This window comes from Scyliorhinus canicula, chromosome 6, assembly GCF_902713615.1.
Source record: "Scyliorhinus canicula chromosome 6, sScyCan1.1, whole genome shotgun sequence".
Lineage (NCBI taxonomy): Eukaryota > Metazoa > Chordata > Chondrichthyes > Carcharhiniformes > Scyliorhinidae > Scyliorhinus > Scyliorhinus canicula.
In genome coordinates, this window is record NC_052151.1 from 103,989,855 (window position 1) to 104,015,013 (window position 25,159).

The 25,159-nt window shown below is 46.5% G+C and overlaps 1 protein-coding gene across 8 annotated transcripts in view; it reads right to left on the bottom strand.

Moving 5' to 3' along the window:
• ptprk (protein tyrosine phosphatase receptor type K) overlaps positions 1-25,159 on the bottom strand; it is a 740,572-nt gene that overhangs the window by 530,237 nt on the left and 185,176 nt on the right. The gene's annotated exons all lie outside the window — the stretch shown is intronic.

Genomic DNA, 25,159 nt, shown 5'->3' on the forward strand with positions numbered 1-25,159 from the left:
TGCAACAATACTTGATAAAACTAGAATTATTTTCTTCATTACATATACTGAAAGCATAAAACAGCTGTGAAGGTTTCAAAGCCATACCTATTCATCTCCCAAACTAAAGTGTGCATCCAAAGTGATAAACGAATAAATATTTGTGCTTGTACAGGGATTAATTGGTACACAGAGGTAATTAGCAAACAGTGCTCAGAAGTTTAAACAGCAGTAAAACCCGTTTGCAAATTGAAATGATCAGAATTTCAAAATCAAAGAATGCCTGGAAATCATTCCAATTATTGAGGTTTTACTGGGAAGAGCTGATTAACCTTCTTTAGTCAGGAGTTCCATGTCAAATAACATTTTGTTTCTTTACAGTGGTAATCTGAGCCTAGGTAGAGTGCTCTTACCAAGGGGCAGTGCCGAGTTGATGGGCCAAATACCCTCCTTCAGCACTGTGGGAGATAGGATGAGTCTGAGGCTGTGCGAACATCACAGCGTACTGCATTGACTAACTGATATTTTAATTACCAGTCATTATCTGCAGAGAGGCCCATGGACCTCCAACTCAAATCCATGGAAAGTTTGAGCTGTTCAGTGGATGTCAGGAGACACGAGTGAGAAATTAGAAGCCCCCGGCAGGGGAGGATCAAGGTTTCTCAAAACACACGGCTGGTTTGGAAGGGAGACCTCTGCAGCTTCCTCAGGCTGAAATTACATTCAGAACCTACTGATTTCATCTGCATACTTAAAGGAGGACTTTGCTGCTTTTCAGAGGGTGGCCCTCTCCCCTGCCGATAACAACTTAAATTTGCCACCTGGGGGATGGCTACAAATTGTATTAGTTAAGTTGTCACGGTGTTTTAATTCTGTGCTTGCCAAATTTCTGCTCGGCGGGTATAGGGTTAAATTCTGTCCACAAGCCCAAGAATCAAGCACTGGTGTCAGCTGCAACCCAGTTAATTACGGAATAAAGATTTCAGTACACTGGTCCAAGAACTGCACCTCAGAAGGGCTTACTGAACCAGCACGGCATTTTCCATTTCTGGCACACGCACAATCATGTGGCTTTTTTTAAAATTTAGAATACCCAATTATTGTTTTTTCAATTAAGGGGCAATTTAGTGTGGCCAATCCACCAATTCTGCACATCTTTTGGGTTGTGGGGGCGAAACCCACGCGGACACGGGGAGAATGTGCAAACTCCACACGGACAGTGACCCAGGGCTGGGATTCAAACCAGAGTCCTCAACGCCATAGGCAGCAATGCTAACCACTGTGCCACCGTGCTGCCCTCATGTGGCTTTTATCACAGAAAGTGTACACATTTAGCAGCAAATTAGATGCAAGTTTGTAATATGCGCAGAAATTCAACAGGAACTAAGTATGCTACAGACAGCCCATGAGAATTATTCAACCTAACCTGGGTTGGCTGTAACAGATAAAGAAAGGGTGCAACACACGAATGCAATTGTCACACGACCTCATAAGAAGTACATTGACTAATCCAAGAATTTCACCTGAGAGGTGACAGAATTACAATTTTGTTCTGAAAGAGAACGAATGCCACCAGCTGATTGGTTAAATCCAGACCCGTGGAGAACACACAAGTAAACTACATGAACCTACCAAGGAACACACCTTCCATTTTCAAGGCTGTGGGCACCAAAGAGGCAATGCAATGCTCCATGTCCGGCAGCCCAGAGGCTGACCCAACTAGCAAGATGGGGCTAGAGCAACAATCACAGGCGACAGCAACAATCATTCACATTATTCCTCTGGATCCCCCAAAAGAGCACGTAACAATAATTTTAGCCTTTTTGGGCCTCTTCTGCTCTACCGCCTCGGTGTAATAAGTAAAGTCACAATTTCATCGGTAGGCCATTCAAACTGTGGCATGCACTTGTGTCCAAATATGTTTACAAGGACAATGATGGGAGTGTTTGAGGGGAGGATGGAGAGGACTAATGACTGCTTGATAGACCAACCGATTATTTTTAACAATATGTTAACATAATATTTTGGCAGCACGGTGGCGCAGTGGTTAACACAGTGGTTAACACTGCTGCCTCAGACTTCCGGTGGCGGCTATGCGGAGCTAAGCCGCACGTTCGGCAGCTCCCGCTACTTAAGGACTTTTGGGCCGATTTGAGGGCCCCAAACGGCGCTGTTTCGATGAATCCCGGTGGGGGAAGGTGTCGAGAGGAGCATTCCCCATAATTTATGGTGCTCACCCGGAGTGGGGCAAAGGAAAAAGCTGCAGCAGCTCCCCAAGAAAAGCGGGGGAAGGAGGACAAAATGGCGGCCGGCGGAACACCCGAGGACTGGTGGAAGTGGGCGCAGGAGCAGCAGGCCTCTCTTCTGCGCTGTTTTGCGGAGCTGAAGGCTGAGCTGCTGGACTCCCTGAATGCGACTACCAACAAGCTGCTTGGGGCTCAGGCGGCCCAGGAGGCGTCCATTAGGGAGTTGCAGCAGCAGGCCGCTGAGAGGGAGGAGGAGGCCGTGGTCCTCGTGGGGAAAGTGGAGTTGCACGAGGCACTTCACAAAAAGTGGCAAGACCGCTTGGAGGAGCTGGACGTTCGCACGAGGCGAAAGAATTTGAGGATCCTGGGCCTGGCGGAGGGGCTGGAGGGGTCGGATCTCCCAGCGTATGTGACCACGATGTTGAGCTCATTGATGGGGGCGGGGTCCTTCCATTTGCCCCTGGAGCTTGAGGGAGCTCACAGAGTGCTGGCCAGGAGGCCTAAGGCAAATGAGCCCCCGAGGGTGGTTCTGTTGCGATTCCATCGATTCAGCGACCGGGAGTGTGTGCTGCGCTGGGCCAAGAAAGAGAGGAGCAGCAAGTGGGAGAATTCGGTAGTGAGAATCTACCCGGACTGGAGTGCGGAGGTGGCTAAGCGGCGGGCCGGGTTCAACCGGACGAAGGCGGTGCTACATGCCCAGCAGATCAGATTTGGAATGCTGCAGCCTGCGCGCCTGTGGGTGACATACAAGGACCGGCACCACTACTTTGAGTCCCCGGAGGAGGCGTGGGCCTTTGTACAGGCGGAGAAGCTGGACTCAAACTAGGGTCTGGGGACACACTATGGCCGTTGCTGTTTTCGCTGTTGCTGTTCTTTAACATGTGTGTTTTTTATGCTGGTTTTCTTTTTGCTCTGTTTCCGGGTGGGTCTGTCTGTTGGGTATGGATGTGGGGAATGTTGGGGGTTTGTATTTTATATGTTCTCTTCTGTACGGGGCTGGGGGTTGGGGTGAAACTGGATTTTGAGGAGCTGCGTCAAGGGTGGGGTGTGGCAGTGTGAAAGCGCGGGCTTTCTTCTGGTTTCCCGCGCCACGGGGCAGGGGGGGCGGAGCTGGCGGTGGGGGCGTGGCCTCTACTGGTTTTTATTCCTGCGCTGAAGCGGTGCCAAGGAGGTGTGGCAAGAGGGGGATGACCCCATGCCGGGAGGAGATGGGTTTTGGCGGGAGCTGCCGGGGTCAGCAGAAGTCAGCTGACTCACGGAAGTACCATGGAGGGTGCGTCGCGGCAAGGAGGGGTCCTAGCCTGGGGGGTGGGGGGGGGGGGGGGTGGGGGGGGGGAGATACCGGGTTGCTGCTGGAATGGCCAGGAAGGAGCTGGTGTGGGCCGGGGGGGTAGAGGAGAGGCGTTATCGCCATGGGGAACGTGTCGGGCGCGGCGAGCTGGCCTGGGGCGAGCAGTCGATAAGCTATGGCTATCCGGCGGGGGAGGGGGGCAGGTTGCCGTCTCATCCGGCTGATTACCTGGAACGTGAGGGGGCTGAATGGGCCGGTTAAGAGAACTAGGATATTTTCTCATCTGAAGGGGTTGAAGGCGGGCGTGGCTATGCTCCTGGAGACCCACTTGAAGGTGGCGGACCAGGTTCGTCTGAGGAAGGGGTGGGTGGGGCAGGTTTTTCACTCAGGATTGGACGCGAAGAACCGGGGGGTGGCGATTCTGGTGGGGAAGAGGGTGGCGTTCGAGGCGGCTGAGGTGGTGTCGGACAAGGAGGGCAGATATATTATGGTGAAGGGTAGGCTGCAGGGAGAGAAGGTGGTGCTGGTTAATGTATATGCCCCGAATTGGGATGATGCTGGCTTCATGAGGCGCTTGTTGGGCCGCATTCCGGACCTGGAGGCAGGGGGCCTGATCATGGGGGGAGACTTTAACACAGTGCTGGATCCCCCACTGGACCGGTCCAGTTTAAGGACGGGTAGGAGACCGGCGGCGGTCAAAGTACTGAGAGGATTCATGGACCAGATGGGAGGGGTGGATCCCTGGAGGTTTGGGAGACCGAGGGCGCGGGAGTATTCCTTTTTCTCTCATGTCCATAGGGTTTATTCCCGAATAGATTTTTTCGTCCTGAGCAGGGGATTGATCCGGAGGGTGCAGGATGCCGAGTATTCGGCCATAGCGATTTCAGACCATGCTCCGCACTGGGTTGATCTGGAGATGGCGGAGGCGCGGGACCAGCGCCCGCTCTGGCGCCTGGAGGTGGGGATGCTGGCTGATGAGGAGGTGTGTAGGAGGGTCCGGAGAAGTATTGAGGGGTATCTTGGTACCAATGACACGGGGGAGGTCCGGGTGGGGATGGTCTGGGAGGCTCTGAAAGCAGTGATCCGGGGGGAGCTGATCTCCATCCAGGCCCATAGGGAAAGGAGGGAGAGGAAGGGACTGGTGGGGGAGCTCCTGGATGTGGACAGGAGATACGCGGAGGCACCGGAGGAGGGATTGCTGGGGGAACGGCGTAGTTTGCAGGCCAAATTTGACTTGTTAACCACCAGAAAGGCGGAGACACAGTGGAGGAGGGCGCAGGGCGCGGTATATGAATATGGGGAGAAGGCGAGCAGGATGTTGGCGCATCAGCTCCGTAGGCGAGATGCGGCTAGGGAAATTGGTGGAGTGATGGATGGGGGTGGGAATGTAGTGCAGAAGGGGCCAGAAGTAAATGGGGTCTTTAGGGACTTCTACGAGGAACTGTACCAGTCGGAACCTCCGATGGGGAGAGGGGGTATGGAGAGCTTCATGAACAGGCTATGTTTCCCAAGGGTTCAAGAGGAGCTGGTAGAGGGGCTGGGGGCGCCGATAGAGTTGGAGGAGCTAGTCAGGGGGATTGGACAAATGCAGTCAGGTAAGGCCCCGGGGCCGGACGGGTTCCCGGTGGAATTTTATAAAAAGTATGCGGATCTGGTGGGACCCCTGTTGGTGCGAGCTTTCAATGAGTCATGGGAGGGGGGGCTTTGCCCCCGACGATGTCGCGGGCACTGATCTCTCTGATCCTAAAGCGGGATAAGGACCCCTTGCAGTGTGGATTATACAGGCCTATCTCGCTCCTCAATGTTGACGCCAAGTTGCTGGCGAAGATCCTGGCCACCAGGATAGAGGATTGTGTGCCACGGGTGATACACGAAGATCAGACAGGATTTGTCAAGGGACGGCAGCTCAACATGAATGTGCAGAGACTGCTAAATGTTATCATTATGCCGGCAGTGGAGGGGGAGGCGGAGATAGTGGTGGCGCTGGATGCAGATAAAGCGTTTGATAGAGTTGAGTGGGGGTACCTGTGGGAGGTGTTGGAGCGGTTCGGATTTGGGGAGGGATTCATCAAATGGGTGAGGCTGCTCTACGCGGCTCCGATGGCGAGTGTAGTTACCAATAGAAGGAGATCGGAGTACTTTAGGCTCTACCGTGGGACCAGGCAGGGGTGCCCCCAGTCCCCCTTGCTCTTTGCACTGGCGATTGAACCTCTGGCTATGGCGTTGAGGGAGTCAGGGAGATGGAGGGGTCTGGTGCAGGGTGGGGAGGAACATCAGGTATCGCTGTATGCTGACGACCTGCAGTTGTATGTGGCGGACCCAGAAGGGGGAATGCCGGGGGTGATGGAGCTGTTAGCGGAATTTGGGGGCTTCTCGGGCTATAAGTTAAATTTAGGCAAGAGCGAGGTATTTGTAGTACACCCGGGAGATCAGGAGGAGGGAATTGGGAGGCTCCCGTTTAAGAGGGCAGTGAAGAGTTTCAGATATCTGGGGGTGCAGGTGGCCAGGAGTTGGGGGACTCTCCATAAGCTTAATTTTACCAGGCTGGTGGAGTAGATGGAGAAGGAATTTAAAAGGTGGGACATGGTGCCGCTATCGTTGGCGGGTAGAGTGCAGTCCGTCAAAATGACGGTTCTCCCGAGGTTCTTGTTCCTCTTCCAGTGTTTGCCCATCTTTATCCCTAGGGCCTTTTTAGAAGGGTGACCAGCAGCATCATGAGCTTTGTTTGGGCGCATGGGACCCCGAGGGTGAAGAGGGTCTTCTTGGAGCGGGGTCGAGATGGGGGGGGGGGGGGGGGGGGGGGCTGGCGTTACCCAATCTCTCAGGGTACTACTGGGTGGCCAATGTGTCGATGGTGCGCAAGTGGGTGATGGAGGGGGAGGGGGCAGCATGGAAACGGATGGAGAGGGCGTCCTGTGGAGATACAGGCCTGGGGGCCCTGGTAACGGGCGCCGTGGCCGCTCCCTCCTACGAGGTATACCACGAGTCCGGTAGTGGCGGCTACCCTCAAGATTTGGGGGCAGTGGAGGCGACATAGGGGAGAAGTGGGGGGCTCGATGGAGGCTCCGTTAAGGGGGAACCATAGGTTTGTCCTGGGGAACATTGATGGGGGATTTCAGGGTTGGCACAGAGCGGGCATCAGACAGCTGAGGGACCTGCTTATTGATGGGAGGTTTGCGAGCCTGGGGGAGTTGGAGGAGAAATTTGGGCTCCCCCGGGAAACATGTTCAGGTATCTGCAGGTAAAGGCATTTGCTAGACGGCAGGTGGAGGGATACCCTTCGCTTCCCGCGAGCGGGGAGAGTGACAGGGTGCTTTCGGGGGTCTGGGTCGGAGAGGGGAAGATATCTGATATCTACAAGGTTATGCAGGAGGTGGAGGAGGCGTCAGTAGAGGAGCTGAAAACTAAGCGGGAGGGGGAACTGGGGGAACAGATCGAGGACGGGACATGGGCTGATGCCCTGGAGAGGGTTAATTCTTCCTCCTCGTGTGCGCGGCTTAGCCTCATCCAATTCAAGGTGCTGCACCGGGCCCACATGACTGGGACGAGGATGAGTAGGTTCTTTGGGGGTGAAGACAGGTGTGTCAGGTGCTCGGGGAGTCCAGCGAACCATGCCCATATGTTCTGGGCATGCCCGGCACTGGAGGAGTTCTGGAAGGAGGTGGCGAGGACGGTGTCAAGGGTGGTGGGATCCAGGTCAAGCCAGGATGGGGACTCGCGATTTTTGGGGTTGGGGTGGAGCCGGGAGTGTAGGAGGCGAAAGAGGCCGGTGTGCTGGCCTTTGCGTCCCTAGTAGCCCGGCGAAGGATTTTGCTACAATGGAAGGATGCAAGGCCCCAAGCGTGGAGACCTGGATCAATGACATGGCGGGTTTTATTAAGCTAGAGAAGGTCAAATTCGCCCTGAGAGGATCGGTACAAGGGTTCTTTAGGCGGTGGCAACCTTTCCTCGACTTTCTGGCTCAACGATAGGGTACTGGGACAGTAGCAGCAGCAACCCGGGGGGGGGGGGGGGGGGGGGGGGGGGGGGGGGGGGGGGGGGGGAGGGAGAGGGAAAGGGGGGTGGGGACGATGACTATGTTTGTTTATTTAATTTTAATTTATTTTTAAGTTCTCTTGTTGGGGTTGGGGGGGACATGATACATGCGTTGATACGGTCTGGGGGGTGTTGCAGTTGTATGGGTTATTTTGTTGCATTTCATTGTTTGTTGTTATATTTTATATTTTCTGTAAAAAATTTCAATAAAAATTATTTAAAAAAAACACTTCTGCCTCACAGCACCGAGGTCCCAGGTTCAATCCCGACTCTTGGTCACTGTCCGTGTGGAGTTTGCATATTCTCCCCGTGTTTGCGTGGGTTTCACCCACAACCCAATGGATTGGCCACGCTAAATTGCCCCTTAATTTTAAAACATTTTATCATAACATTTTGTCAGTACACAATGCCATGAAAGACCACAAGAATGAAGCTCAATGTGAACATGAAGTACATGCAGTATATACATTTTTCCATTACCGGACTACTGCTTCTTCCTCCACTGGTTTTTGTAGAAATTAAACTGCAGTTTTTACCAATGGAAACAAGATCAGAATGATGCCAACTAATTCAAATGCAATTATTTGATAACTGCACAGCATAACTGGAATATGGATTTCATAATCAGATTCTGTATAATAAATAAGTCAGCATGAATTTTTAAATAAACTTCACACATTGGCCCAGTTGGGTTTGACATCCTCACAAGTACTGAGCAAATTAGCATTTAATTTCTACATCTGTGCAATCTGCTTTGCCCTAAAGCTGTAACATCAGGCAAGCCCCTGATAGCATTTGCAGCAATGTCATCATTCCAATACATCTGTTCAACATTTTCAATCTCTAATCATACAAATAACAAGAGCCACAAGTGTGCCCTACTATTTGGGAGATGAAAATATACCACTTCCACTACAAAATTGGTTCAATATTGATTTAGTGATCCTTGCCAGGTTAAAATTAGATGAATTTATTCCTTTAATTAGTACTCCATAATGAAGGCATGAAAAAGTCTTAATAAACCAAATTGAACTAAGGAGCTGTACTACATCACTGCAGTCTGTGCAGAAAATATTCATAAAATGGAAGTGTGCAGTTGCTCAAGTAGATATTTGTGTATGATTGAATATTATGCTGTTCACTTAAATACAAGGAGGCTCAAGGATCAAGTATTGTAGGGCAACAAGTAAAAAGAAAATAAATAAGTATTGCATCTAAACTCTGAAGTTACAGCTAAAACATGAATTATGCTTCTAATCTCAAGCACATCCAGCATTATCTGCTTGGATTTTCAGTTTCCAGCATCAAACAGCCAGTGTCTATTCCAGAAATAAATTTCCACCTGGACACGATTTATCTTTTCTTTCATTCTCTCCCTTTAAACAAAAATCGGGACGAAAATAATTATATCAAAAATAGGTAACACGGTAAAATAGCAAATATACATTTGATCGATTATCTATTTTTGTCCTTGGCATTGTTGTACCGTTAAAACTTCTGTCTGATATGTTCAACCAGTTTACTTAAAGTTTTACCCAGGTGTCTTTATTTATGAGATGGACAAAACAGGTTCACAGTTTAATGCAATTTTAGTCACAATCCTATTACTCAAGAAAATATGACTCAGACTCACAGTTCAGCTTTGGGTTTACCCGCACTTAGTAAAGGAGGCAGGCAGGCTTCGATCACTCGATGTTGATGTCTTCTCTGGGTTCGAAACCCAGCGCCCTTTCTTCTTGCATTGGTTGTGCTTGGGCAACTCCCAGCTTCTTCGCTCAAGATCTGTTCAATGCTGCTTTCTTAAACTGGGAAGCTTGGATCCAGTCATATGTATACGTCCACCACTGGTCATTGTCCTATTCAGACCCCACTGGTTAATGGGAAATACAGGATATTCCTGTTTATTGATGGTGGTTCAATCAAGACCCATTGTGCTCTGAAACTCCCTTTGTCTGACCAGCCATCAGCTCATGAAGGAGTTGGATTGCTTCTTTTGGTTGTTCTTTGTCCTGCTGCAAAGTTGATCACCTGTATCTGGAAGTTTGTTACATATTCATAGACTTGGAGTGGGTAATCAAAGTCCATATCGCAATAACAGGCTTATGCTTTGACTCGAGTGCTTTTGATCGATTCCAGCCAGGGTTTCATGAGGCAGATTCTGTTCCTGGCCTATGAGTATCTTCTCAGCCTGTTTTCAGTACCGCAGTATTAAACTTATTAAAGGGGGCTGGCACAATTTATATCCTTCATTCCAGGGATTTGCATGTGGATTTTGCTTTCAGAACTCATGTTTGCCTCATAACACCTGATGAGTGAACGCAAAAGCTCTCCATCTATCCCCCAACTCATTTACAATGCAGTTCTGATCATCCATTTTCATTCATGGCACATGTTTGGCAGCGTAGGTTCCACAATAAGGCCGTATGAAAATGAATTATTTTGGACAAAACATTTGCTTTCCCTAGGTACATGCAGTTTAAAAACAAAAGCTTCATAGAGAACATTGTAATCTCGTAGACAACCCCCAGGTCTATAACTATTTTATTAGATGGGGAGATGCCGGCGTTGGACTGAGGTGAGCACAGTGTGGTGGTATGATTAGCATAGCTGCCTGCCATTGGTGCAGAACACTGGCTTACCATTGGCCCTGGTCGGTCATGTGCCACTCGACTGGTTGGTTGAGACCAGTCATGTGACGGCTCCCCGATTGGTCGAGAGGCTGAGTTAACCCCGCCTCCAGGGCGGGGTATAAATACCCAGTACTCCCGGCGGTCGTCCTTATACTGTAATCGACCGCAGGGCTAACATCTAGCTGATTAAAGCCATACTTTTGTCCAGCAACTCGTCTCGCATTCAATTGATGGTACATCACACAGTAAGAAGTCTTACAACACCAGGTTAAAGTCCAACAGGTTTGTTTCAAATCACGAGCTTTCGAGCACTGTTCCTTCCTCAGGTGAATTTACCTGAGGAAATGAAAATGAAATGAAATGAAAATCGCTTGTCACAAGTAGGCGTCAAATGAAGTTACTGTGAAAAGCCCCTAGTCGCCACATTCCGGCACCTGTTCGGGGAGGCTGTTACGGGAATCGAACCGTGTTGCTGGCCTGCTTTCAAAGCCAGCAAGTTAGCCCTGTGCTAAACAGCCCCTGGAGCAGGAAGGAGCAGTGCTCCGAAAGCTAGTGATTTGAAACAAACCTATTGGACTTTAACCGGTTGTTGTAAGACTTCTTACTGTATTTTATTAGAATATTAGAAATTACACTGGTGTAACAAGTTATACTCAGGACAGAAAGATGTGCATGTTAAGTAGAATAATGTACACCAGATTTTATTTTAATTATTAATGAAAGCCCTGCATCAGTTTTTAGTGAATAAATGCAAGCCAATGAGTTAAAAATTTGATGGCTAAATATAGGGAGTGTATATAGAATGCTGGCACCTGTTCTGATAACCATCATTTAGGACTGAGAAGAGGAGAAACCTGTACGCTCAAAGCTTTCTGAATCTTTCAAAGTGTCTACCCCAGAGGATTGTTGATGCTCCCCATAAAAGCGGAGGAAAACAGATCATTGGTCATTCAAGGAATTTAGGGATGTGAGGAGTGGGCAGGAAAGTGGAGTTGAGGCCAGAGATCAGCAATAACCATACCTATTGACAGAGCAGGTTTGAGCGTGCACTCCAGCTCTAATTTGATATGTTCTGAACTAATACCGGCAGAGGCAACTTTTAGCAGCATCAATAATTAGTTGTTCCAGTTGTTTGTGCAGAGGACCAAAATGAGCAATAATCAGGAAAAAATAAATTTTGCAGCAGAATTAAGATTTGTTTTTTCAATTTAAAATCAGCAGAAATAGGTTAGCTAATCATTTGAATTGTGAATATTATTTTTGAAGATGATGAGTTTGTCCAAGTGGATTGTAAAAATGATCCAAAATCTTCTTTGTTTTCCAACTCTACAGATGGGATTCCCCATTGAAGACACCCACACTGCCAGGAAACCTGCAGGCGGCGCTGTCGTGCCAGCGGAAACAGAAAACCCAATGATCAGAGAATTCTGGCCTTGAAGACTGGGTTCTGTTTTATTCAGAATCACAAAAATATGGCCTATCGAGTCTGCACCACCTCATGAAAGACACCTGATCTGCCAAACCAATCCCATTTGCCAGCACTTGGCCCATAGCCTTGAATGCTAAGGCACGCCAAGTGCTCATCCCGGCCATTTTTAAAGGATGTGAAATAACCCGCCCTCTCAGGCAAGTGCGTTCCAGACCGTCATCATCCTCTGAGCAGCAATATTTTCCCTCAAATCACCCCGAACCTCCTCCCGCTCACCTTGAACTTGTGTCCCCTCATAACTAACCCTTCAACTAAGGGGAATAGTTGTTCCCTATCCACCTTGCCCATGCTCGTCATAATCCTGTACACCTCAATCACATCACCCCTCAGTCTTCTCTGTCCAACGAAAACAATCCAAGCCTATCCAACCTCTCTTCATATCTTAAATGTTCCATCCCAGGCCAACCACCTGGTGTAACGCCTCTGCACCCGCTGTGGCCTCACCAATGTTTTATATAACTCCAACATGACTTCCTTGCTTTTGTAATCTATATCACGATTGATGAAGGCAAATGTACCACATCCCTTTTTCACTACCCTATTAACCTGCCCTTTTTGCCTTCAGAGATCTATTTACAAACACGCCACGGTCTCTTTGTTCCTCAGGACTTCCCAGTGTGGTGCCATTCATTGAATACTCCTTGTCCATGACAAACTTAAATTGCACCATGCTGTGGTCGCTAGCACTAAAATGCTCCCCCACCATCACATCAACCACCTGTCCAGCTTCATTCCCCAGAATTAGGTCTAGCACTGCACCATCCCTTGTTGGACCCTCCACATGTTGGGCTAAAAAGCTCTCAAATATTTTACAAACTTGCTCCATCCAAGTCCTTAACACAATTACTAACCCAGTTAATGTTGGGGAAGTTGAAATTACCCACTATAATCAACCTATTATTATTTTGACACACTTCTGCAAATTTTGTACATATTTGCTCCTCAATTTCCCGCTGATTATCTGGTGGTGTTTAATAAACACCGAGCAATGTGGCTGCCCCTTTTTTATTCCTAAAATCTACCCACAAAGCTTCATTTAACGCCACCCCCAAAACATCATCTCTCCTTATTGTAGTAATTGATTATTTAACTAATAGTGCAATGCCTTCCCCTCTTTTGCCCCCTCCTCTGTCCTTCCTGGAAATTCTGCATCTCGGGATGTTAAGCTCCCCCTCCATCAACCACGTCTCCATGATGGCTACTATATCAGAATTCCATGTGTCAACTCTCGCCCTGAAATTCACCGCTTTAACTGTAATACTCCAGGCATTAGAGTCCATTCAGCCTTGTCTTCCTCTCCAGAAAGTTACTGCCGCTGTATTCTCTCTGACCTGATTGCTTTTCTATTTTATACTGTGTCCCTATTCTGCTAACAATCTGCGCCCCCGTGCCCCTGCAAAATTAGTTTAAACTCCACTCACTCATAAGGATGTAAGTACCGTTCTGGTTCAGATGTAGACCATCCTGCTTGTTAAGGTCCCAACTTCCCCAGAAACTGTCCCCAGTGGTCCAGGAATCTAAAACCCTCCCTCCTACACCAACTCTTAAACCATGCATTAATCTGCGCTATTCTCCTATTTCGATATTCGCTAACGCATGCCGCTGGCAGTAATCCAGAGATTACAACCCAAGAGGTCCTTCTTTTTAGTCGACAGCCGAGCTTCCTGAATTTCTGATGCAAGTCCTCATGCCTCTTTCTACCCATGTCATTTGTACCAACATGTACCACAACCCGTCTTTTCACCCTCCCCCTTAAGGATGCCTTGCAGCCATTCAGTGACATCCCAGACCCTGGTACCAGGGAGGCAACACACCATCCTAGAGTCACATTGACAGCCATAGTCGTGCCTATCTGTTCCCTGAACAATTGAATCCCCAACCACTATAGCCCAGCCATTCTTCCCCCTCCCCTCTTGTGCAGCAGATCCACCCATGGTGCTATTAGGTTGGCTGCCACACATTGTACAGTCAACCGCCCTAACACTATCCAAAACAGCACATGTTAGAAAGGGGGATGGCCACGAGGGACTCCTGCACCGCCTGCCTATCTCTACTTTTCTTGGTAGTCACCCATGCCCTCTTTGTTCAATCTTCACCTGCGGTGTGACCACCTCACTGAAAGTGCTATCCATGACCTGCTCAGCATTCCGGATGCTCCAGAGTGAATCCACCTGCAGCTCCAGCTCCGAAATGCGGTTAGTCAGTTGCTGCAGTTGGACACACTTCCTGCACACGTGGCTTCAGAGACAACTGGAGCTTCCATGGTCTGCCACACAGCACAGGAGGAACATACCATGGGTGAGAGCTTTCCTGCCAGAACTAGACCCCTTATTTACACACTTTTTTGCAAAAGACTAAGCTATATAAGTTAAAGTAATCAAGTTTTCTTTTTACTTTTTCTTTTTAATCCTGCCTTTGGTTTAGAGAACCCTCTATTTATGATTTAGTAAGTAATTAATTAGGTTTAATTAGTTTAACAATGTCTTACATTCAAGTTGAGAGCAGATTCCCGACCAGCCAATCAAGTCACCGTTTTTCAGTGACGTCCTTTTTTAAAAATTTTGTTTTACCTCAGTTCAGTTACTCAGTTTACTTACAGTTGTCTGGAACTCCTCATCAGTTTCACCTTCTCCCAGTTCCACCTAACTCCCTATTTTCACCCAATTCCAAAATGCGCTCTCACTCAACCAAAGCAGTACTCGGTGTAGACCTCCCAAATAATGTGCTTACGTGTTTTTTTTAAATGCACTAACATGCCAACAAATGTAAAAATCTAAGACAATTGAGCATGCTTTCACATGCGATTAAATCAGCAGTGCATTCAGCCGTGCTCGTCACTTCCAGATTTACACTTCCCTGCAGAGTCAACAATAAAATTGTGAATATCCAATTTGGTACAGAAATTCCTGAGAATGCTTTTCACAACCTAATTTATTATGCTTTTATAGATACATTTAATCACTTTTATGATGGAAGAAAAACACCAATTCCACACTGTAATGAAAGGCAAAAATTCAATCTCTCCAGTTTATGAGAGAGTCTGGTAATATTGGTAGAGCAAGTCACATGCATAAACTTATCGTGCACAACATAATTTGAGCTGTTGAGCGTTATGCACTGCGCCAATCATGATTTAGTCACCAAGGAAGATGACTTTACATTTTAAATCCAGATTTATTAAAAAGGATTCCAATACAAATCATAAAAGCTGATTAAATTGGATGAGCAGCTAGTACAAGAAAAAGATCCAATGACAACGTATAAGCCTGATGAATGTCAAAAATTTAAAGCATCATCCAGTGTCCATAACTACAACAATGGCGAAGATCAGATACTGCCTGCAATGGTGTAATTTGATTGACTATATTTATAGTAAAGAAAAAAAATCTCACTCGACAGTTAGAATTGGCTAAAGGCAGCCTGCAGCTTTGAGAGACAAAGTGGAAGATGATAGGGAGATGCCTGGACCTAACCTTGTTACACCAAACTAGGGTTATTTAACTCATTCTTCCACAGGGACTTGTGCATCATCATTGACAATGTGGGTAGTACAGCCAATAAAGTTCTGGGTTATTACGCTGTTTAATACCTTCTTGCGTATAGTATCGTCAACATATGTGACTAGAGGGCTAATAGTTAGGCCAGCACACATATTTGTGTTATTAGGTCTGTTGTCACAGTCCACTTTCACAGAACTAATCACCTGCCAAAGAAAAATCTAACCATCTTCATCTACAAGGGCAACATGGTAGTGCAGTGGTTAGCACTGCTGACTCTCAGCGCCAGGGACCCAGGTTCGATTCCTACCTTGGGTGACTGTCTTGTGTGGAGTTTGTACATTCTTTCCGTGTCCATGTGGGTTACATCTGGGTGCTCCCGTTTCCTCCCACAAAGATGTGATTAGGTGGATTGGCCATGCTAAATTTCCCCTTGGTGTGCAAAGGTTCAGTGGGGCTACAGGGGTAGGGTGGAATATTGGGCCTAGGTAGCGTGTTCTTTCAGAGAGTCGGTGCATACTCTATGGACTGAATGGCCTCCTTCTGCACTGTAGGGATTCTCTAATTCTACGATAAATCCAGGTGATGACAGTTAGGCATGGGTGACTTCCTATTCAGCCCAACACATTTGGTGTACTTAAAATGGTCTCTCTCTTCTTCATAGCATCATAGAGTCATAGAATTTACAGTGCTGAAGGAGGCCAATCGGCCCATCGAGTCTGCACCAACCCTTGGAAAGAGAACCCGACTGACGCTGACGCCTCCACCCTATCTCCGTAACCCACTTAAACCTTTTGGGCACTGAGGCGCAATTTATCATGGCCAATCCACCTAACCCGCACATCTTTGGACTGTGGGAGGAAACCAGAGCACCCGGAGGAAACCCACAGACATGGGGAGAACGTGCAGACTCCGCACAGACAGTGACCAAAGCCGGGAATCGAACCTGGGACCGTGGATCTGTGAAGCAACTGTGCTAACCACTGTGCTACCGTGCTGCCCCATGGTAGCAAGGGCAGTGTGGCACCTCAGATTATAGGGTTCTCTCTAAGAAACTCCTTGTTTCTAGTAATGTTGCTGAGACAAATTTGTCAAAACTGTTGACAACAAAAAGATAGTTTATGAAACCCAAATGTCAGCAGGGGTAAAAAATTTAACAGAATCAAACAAAATAGTATGATCTGGTCTCAAAAACAACAAAATAAATCTCAGATCCTCAGGAAGAAATTATTGTCTGGAGCCCAGAAACACCAGATGACTTCCTACAAAGACCTCATTACTCCCAGTCAGAATACAAATGTTTGATAACTTATTCATCGATTGAGCCTGTTCTCAGTAATTGGGGATCATTTTATGCACACAATTTATATGAGAAGGGCAGCACGGTAGCACAAGTGGCTGGCACTGTGGCTTCACAGTGCCAGGATCCCAGGTTTGATTCCCGTTGGGTCACTGTCTGTGCCGAGTCTGCACATTCTCCCCGCGTGTGTGTGTGGGTTTCCTCCGGGTGCTCCGGTTTCCTCCCACAGTCCAAAGACGTGCAGGTTAGGTGGGTTGGCCATGTTAAATTGTTCTTAGTGTCCAAAAAGGTTAAGGGGGTTATTGGCTTAGGGTGGAAGTGAGGGCTTAAGCGGGTGTGTGCAGACTCGATGGGCCGAAAGGCCTCCTTCTGCACTGTATGTTCTATGTTCTATGAGATAACTATCCTCTATTGCCTGCAATTTGTACTGTGTAACTGTTTTCTATCTTATTTTGCCAGAACTGTCACCCTGGTTTTGGCAAGTTACTGCAATTCTGGTCATGCTTTCCTTTAATTTCCAGAAACTATAAAACAGACTCTGCAGACTGATAGCTGTAGTATTTTGTTTAAATAGGCTATTTTCGAAGTAGACTTCTTTGCTATAAATTTGACTGGTGCAAGTATGGCCCCGAGCTCCAGCTTGTCAGCTGATGGTGTGCATTTCGCTGCCAACACAAATGGTTGTCAACGAACACTGGATTAATATAGGCAACATTTGGAAGTGCAGACCCAGCCCTGAAAGAGAGATTATTTTTTCTTCTTCTTTCTGTGGATGTGAGCATCAATAGCAAGGTTTGCATTTGTTGCCAAGGCCCCTAATTATTCATAAAAAGCCGGTGGTGAGCCACCATCCTCAACTGCTGCAATCCATCTGGTATACATCCACAGTGCTGCTCGGAAGGGATTTTGACCCAGTGACAATGAAAGAATGGCAATATAGTTTCAAGTCAGGATGGTGTGTGGTTTGGAAGGAATTTTCAGGTGGTGCTGTTCCCATGCTTCTGCTGCCCTTTTCCTTCTCGGTCACAGGTTGGGGATGCTGTTTTAAGGAAATTTAAGAGTTGCTGGAGTGCATCTTGTACGTAGCACACACTGATGGAACTGTGTCTCAGTGATGTCCTGACCAAGTTCCACAACAAATGAGATTAATGACTAGTTAATCTGCTTTGCTCTTGTTGTTGAAGGATTAATATTGACAGAGAACTCCCTGGTCTTCTTTGAATTATGCGATCGGATCTTCCAAATCACTTGGAACAGGAAGAGGCTACATCCTTTTAATTTCTCATCCAAAAATGACAATGGAAGATCAAAATCATACTGTGCTTAAATGTGTCAGTCTAGATCCGCTTACATCATGAATGGAGATGAATCCCTAACTTTCTAAGCTAACGAAAACACTTCCAATTGAGCCAATCTGACTTGGGCTGACAGATACAAATGATGAATGCATGAATCATTTGCACATTATAGCTTCTGATGTACTTTCTCCTGCCATTACTGTTTTACTCTAGGGCAGCACGGCGGCACAGTGGTTAGCATTGCTGCCTACGGCGCTGAGGACCCGGGTTCGAATCCCGGCCCTGGGTCACTGTCCGTGTGGAGTTTGCACGTTCTCCCCGTGTCTGCGTGGGTTTCGCCCCCACAACCCAAAGATGTGCAGGTTAGGTGAATTAGCCACGCTAAATTGCCCCTTAATTGGAAAAATAATTGGGTACTCTAAATTTTAAAAAAAATTACTGTTTTACTATTGCATTTTGTAAACATTCAAACTCATACCACATAGGACACACAAACAGAGCACTGAGTAGGGCTCATGCCGCATCCACCCAATGTTAACACAAGGTTATTTAAAGAAGAGGGCAGACATCATAGCGCATAGCTCCATCGCGCTATGTTAACTCAATATTGTTATAATTACACAGCTCTTCCTTCAAGCTTTTCCCTGCCTGGTTGATGCTCTCTAACTTTGAAGCTGAAAAAAATTAATATTTTTATTTGGAGTTACCATTTCCCTGAAGAGGCTTCAGATTATTTCCACCCTATCCTCGTAACCCAGGAGCCCCACCTAACCCTTTGGACACCAAGGGGAAATTTAGCATGGCCGATCCACCTAACCTGCACATCTGGGAGGAATTGTGGGAGGAAACCCACACAGACACAGGAAGAAAGTGCAAACTCTGCAGTCATCCAAGGCCGGAAATGAACCCAGGACCCTGGAACTGAGGCAGCAGAGCTAACCACTGTGCCTAGCATCGCCAATCTCGTGGGAGGCCTCTCATTAGTTTTAACGGCCTAGTCACGTCACGCAGTCGGGCACGACGAGGTTGTTCGATCGCATCCATATTGGTTAGACTAAAAGGGGTGAAAACATTAAAGGCAATGTAGAGCATAAATTCAAACTACTATTTTCATCTTAAATTCTAGAAACCATACAGACACTGACACTGTCACAGATGTAGTTTTGTAAGATGTAAAATGTAAGATTTGTGCACCAGAACTTTGTTTCTTGACCAAGTGCTCTAAAACAACTATGACATTGAAAATCTCCCATTATATCTCATTTAACAAAATATGGCACTGAGAAGCCACAGAAAATCTTAGGTCAAAGGGAAAATCACTGAATAGCTAATGTTGCACCTGACAGAATGCAGATAGTTATGGTTGTCAGAACCATTTAGCCCAAGGATGTTACAATAGGAATTCCTCGGAGACATTCTTAGCAACCTACCGAAATGACGTCAGGCTGTTAGCTGACAATTCCATTCACAATACTGCAAAAAGCCCAAATTTAAACAGTGTCACGACAACGAACATGGTGAATAAATTGAGTTATTATAGTATAAAATGGGATATAACGCACGGGTTATGTATCAAAAACACATGACCATGGTGAGTACCAGTGGTGATTGGCTGATATGTGCGAACAATTCTTCTCTTCCTTTTCCACTTATCTTCTTGGTGCCTCACATCTTCTCGACTTCTTCAACTACCAAAGAGTGTAGACAGGAGCCCTTCTCAAGAATTCTTCTCCACCGCATAACTGCACAACCGTTTACTAAAGCATCCAAATTTAAAATTCTTTACAAGTCTACCGGGATGGATTATTGACAAGATCTTGTTGTCCTGTAGAGATTTCCTTTGTTATAATACTTTGTCTAAACTAGGGGGTAAAGCTACATCTGCCATTAGATTCTAGCTGCTTTTGCAAAGTACTCAGTCAAGTCTTTACATGTTTCCTTACGTTATGTCATGCTGTTTTACCAATCTGTGTTATCTTCCAAAGATATATTCCATCTCCAGCCTTCAAACTAACTTTCAGAACTTTCATTATTCATGTCCATTTATTAGTTATTTATGCCCAAACATCTCCATAAGTCCTGTGACCGAGCTGTTCATAATGGCTATCCATTCAAATTATTTTTCAGACTAATGAACCACAGAGAGATTCACCAAAAAGTAACTCGTATTCTAGTCCTACATACGAATTAGTATCCTAATTAAACAAGATTAGATGGTAAGCCGGACATATCTTTGTCGTCTGGTTAACCATTTACATATTAGCCCAACGATGGCCTCTTTTCTTGGCGACTGAATTTCCAAAGAATAATCACTCAATAGGCTTTTGCTACAGGCAGAATAAAACCACTTATGCACAGAACTACTCCGTTACCTATTTCAAATTGATTTTACACATACACTGAAACACACTCATAATTCCCACCAATGCAACCTACAATGGAACAAGATCTTTATCAAAATAAAGATAAATTATCTCTCCTAAACTTCAATGGCACCACAACCCTCAATATCTTGGTATAGAAAGAGTTGGAGGAGGTAAAACTAACAGGACAGTTGTAGGAGACCAGGATCTCTGTGGCAAGTGGCAGACTCATATTTTGACTTGGTAAAAATGACCCATTTTCTACAAGGATCAAATCAGAACTGAGGTAGCGCAGCGCAATGGTGCAATAGTTAACATTGCTGCCTCACGGCGCCAAGGTCCCAGGTTATATCCCGGCTCTGGGTCACTGTTCGTGTGGAGTTTGCACATTCTCCCAGTGTTTGCTTGAGTTTCACCCTCACAACCCAAAGATGTGCAGGGTAGGTGGATTGGCTATGCTAAATTGCCCCAAAATTAATTGGGCACACTACATTTTTTTAAAAAATCAGGACTCCGATGAAATAATCAACACTATGCTGGATGGGTGTAGAAGCACTCAAGAAACTCAATACCATCCAGGGCAGAGGAAACCACTTGACTGATGTACCTGGCACTGAACACATTATACATTCTATGCACCACAGATGTATTGGCTGTACTATGTATGATCTCCAGGATGCTCAAATAGCAATGCAGCTCCCCTCACGCCCCTCCCAGCATTGCACATTCTACCACCAAGAAGAATATGAGCAGAGACAACCGTTCACCGGCAACTTGTGCAACAATGTGATTTGCGCCTACACTGCCATTCATTCATCAGCAAGTAAATACATTCACACTGTTACAAGAACTGTTGTGTTCACCACCTTGTCACTTAAAAAGCACCAAGGTGCCACACAAATGGCATGGTACTACGGGCATGAATTGAGGATTGGTTAAGTGACAGAAAGCAAAGTGTGGGGATAAATGGGTGTTTTTCTGGCTGGAGATCAGTGGCTAGTGGTGTCCCTCAGGGATCAGTGTTGGGTCCGCAATTGTTGACAATTTACATAGATCATCTGAAGTTGGGGACCAAGTGTAATGTGTCACAGTTCGCAGATGACACGAGGATGAGTGGGAGAGCCAAATGTTCAGAGGACACCGAAAGTCTGCAGAGACATACATAGTTTAAGTGAGTGAGCACGGGTCTGGCAGATGGAGTACAATGTTGGTAAATGTGAGGCTATCAATTTTGGTACGAATAACAGCAAAATGGACGATTATTTTAATAGAAAAAATTGCAGCATGCTGCTGTGCAGAGGGACCTGGGTGTTCTTGTGCATGAATCACAAAAAGTTGGTTTTGCAGTTGCAGCAAGTAATTGAGAAGGCAAATGGAATTGTGTCCTTCATTGCTAGAGAGGTGGAATTTAAAAGCAGGGAGGTTTTGTTGCAGCTCAGTAGGGTACATGTGAGGCTACACCTAGAGTACCGTGTACAGCTTTGGCCTCCTTACTTGAGGAAGCACGTATTGTCACTGGAGAGTGTGCAGAGGAGATCCACGAGGTTGATTCCAGAGTTGAGATTATCATAGATTTCACAATGCAGAAGGAGGCCACTCGGCCCATCGAGTCCACACCGCCTCTTGGAAAGAGCACCCTACCCAAGGTCAACACCTCCACCCTAATCCCATACCCCAGTAACCCCACCCAACACCAAGGGCAATTTTGGACACTAAGGGCAATTTATCATGGCCAATCCACCTAACCTGCACATCTTTGGACTGTGGGAGGAAACCGGAGCACCCGGAGGAAACCCACGCACACACTGGGAGGATGTGCAGACTCCGCACAGACGGTGACCCAAGCTGGAATTGAACCTGGGACCCTGGAGCTGTGAAGCAATTGTGCTATCCACAATGCTACCGTGATTAATTTATGAAAAAAGACTGAGTGAATACTCACTGAATTTAGAAGAATGAGGGGGCATCTGATAGAAGCATAAAATTATGAAGGAAATAGATAGGAAAGAAGCAGGGAGATTGTTTCCACTGGCAGGTCAAACTAAGACTAAGGGGCATAACCTCAAAATAACAGGTGCCGATTTAGGACTGAGTTGAGGAAGAACCTCTTCACCCAAAGGGTTGAGAATCTGTGAAAGCAGTTGAGGCTATCTTGTCATATGTTTTTACAGCAAAGGTAGACAGATTTTTGAACAGTAAAGCAATAAAAGATTACAGTGAGCGGGCAGGTAAGTGAACAGAGTCAACAAAAAGATCAGCCATGATCTTATTGCATGGCGGAGCTGGCTCTTGGGGCCAGATGGTCTACCTCTAGTTCGTATGTTCTTATGACTATGGTATTCGAGCAAATCCATCTCTTTTCTCTGCTTCGAAAACTACACAAACCAAGCTTGGATCATCTGCTCTCCAAGGAATTCATGTGTGTTTAGAAGTGACCTATCAAATGATGAAACTCCTACAAATCACATCAAAAATACCTTGCACAATCCAATTTCAATGGTTATTTCAAATTAAAACAGGGCATTTGTGATTTCAAGCATGGAAGTAATAATCAGCATGGCTAGTATATTTTTAAACAGCCCTTCAATTAAGTGAAATAGCATATGCATCTAAAAGTAATAATACAACGACTTTTGCCAATTAATTTCTCTTGTGCATTGGAGTACTTTAACTTTGTTGCCTCAACCCAATGGGACAGTTATGCGAGAGAACAATGTGGCCGATTGTGAGGTAAAAGCAGGACGTTGAAAATGGTTTGCAAAGTGTTAAATGGATCTTTTTAAAAATTCATTTACAGTATATGGGCATCGCTGGTTAGGCCAGCATTTATTGCTCATCCCTTGTTGCCCTTCAGAAGGTGTTGGTGAGTTGCCTTCTTGAACAGCTGCAGTCCTTGAGGTGGAGGTACACCCGCTGTGCTGTGAAGGAGGGAGTACCAGGATTTTTTTCCCAGCAAAGTGAAGGAATTGTGATATATTTCCAAGTCAGGATGGTGAGTGACTTGGAAGGGAACTTCCAGGTAGTGGAGTTCCAGGTAGTGGAGTTCCCAGGTATCTGCTGCTCGTCCTTCTAGATGGCAGCGGTTGCGGGTTTGGAAGGTGCTGTCTAAGGAACCTTGGTGAGTTACTGTGGTGCATCTTGCAGATGGTATTTTTAAAACTATTTTAAAAACTTACCATGCAGGAACAGCGCGTGGGAGGAGCTGAATGGGACCGGTAAGTTTCCCTATTTTAAAAACTTACCTTGCAGGAGCGGTGCGTGGGTGGAGCTGAACAGGAGCGGTCGAATTGCGCTCTGGGAAGGTGAGTGAACTGATATATTTGGGCAGTGGCTAAACCCGAGACACTACACGTGTAGTGTCTCCCACCCGCCCTCCCCCTCTAACCAAAAAAAAAACACTGTGGTGATAAGGAGCAGCAGCCTTCAGATTTTCGGCGGGAGAAGTGGCGAGGGGTCGTTGGGAAGGTAAGTTTACCTCTTTAAAAGTTTAGAAACTTACCTTGAACAGTGACATCACAGCAAAGCAGTGACCTGATTGGCTGGTAAGGAAAGTGCACCAATTAGCAGCAACTGGGAGAAATTTAACTCTTCCTGTGTTGGTGAGTATTGTGATTAGTAAGTAAAATCTTTATTCCTTTCACTTATTAATTATTTGATAGTATATTTTGTAGTCAGTTAAGGTAAAGGGTAAAAATGGCATGAGATCCCAGACCCGTGTTATGCTCCTCGTGCTCAATGTGGGAGTTCAGGGACACGGCCAATGCCCTGGACTCCTTCACGTGCGGGAAGTGTCCAGCTGCAGCTCCTGTTAGACCGCATGACGGCTCTGGAGCTGCGGGTGGACTCACTTTGGAGCATCCGCGATGCTGAGGAGGTCGTGGATAGCACGTTCAGTGAGTTGGTCACACCACAGATTAGGATTGGTGAGGGAGACAGGGAATGGGTGACCAAAAGGCAGAAAAAGAGCAGGTTCTGGGGGTGGTGGGACCATTACAAATCGGATGGTCTACACCTGGGCAGGACTGGAACCAATGTCCTGGGGGTGCTTTTGCTAACACTGTTGGGGAGGTTTTAAACTAATGTGGCAGGGGGATGGTAACCAGATTAGGAAGTTAGAGGTCAGTAAAGAGGCAGCAACTAAAGTCAGTAAGGTACTAGATAATAAACTCAATGTGACTAAGGGGAAGAGTAGACAGGGAAGAGATGATGAACGCAAAGGGTCAGGTGGTCTGAGGTGCATTTATCTTAATGCGAGAAGTGTAGCAGATAAGGCAGATGAATTTAGGGCTTGGATTAGTACCTGGGAATATGATGTTATTGGTATGACTCAGACTTGGTTGAGGGAAGGGCAGGACTGGTAACTGAATATCCCAGGGTATAGATGCTTCAGGAGGGATAGAAAGGAAGGTAGACGGGGTGGAGGAGTTGCATTACTCATCAGAGATGATATCACAGTTGTGATTAAGGAGGACACTATGGAGGATTCGAGCACTGAGGCAATATGGGTGGAGCTAAGAAATAGGAAGGGTGCAGTAACATTGTTGGGACTTTACTACAGGACTCCCAAAAGTGAGCATGAAGTAGAGGTACAAATATGCAGACAGATTATAGAAAAATGTAAGAGCAATAGGGTGGTTGTGATGGGAGATTTTAACTTCCCCAACACTGAATGGGATTTGTGTAGTGTTGGAGGCGTAGATGGAGCAGAATTTGGAAGGCGCATCCAGGAGAGTTTTTTAGAGCAGTATGTAAATAGTCCAACTCGGGAAGGGGCCATACTGGACCTGGTATTGGGGAATGATCCCGGCCAGGTGGTTGAAGTTTCAGTCGGTAATTACTTTGGGAATAGCGATCACAGTTCCGTAAGTTTTAGAATACTCATGGACAAGGACGAGAGTGGTCCGAAAGGAAGAGTGCTAAATTGAGGAAAGGCAGAGTATAAAAAAAATTCGGCAGGAGCTAGGGAATGTGGATTGGGAGCAGCTGTTTAAGGGTAAATCCACATTTGAAATGTGGGAGGATTTTAAGGAA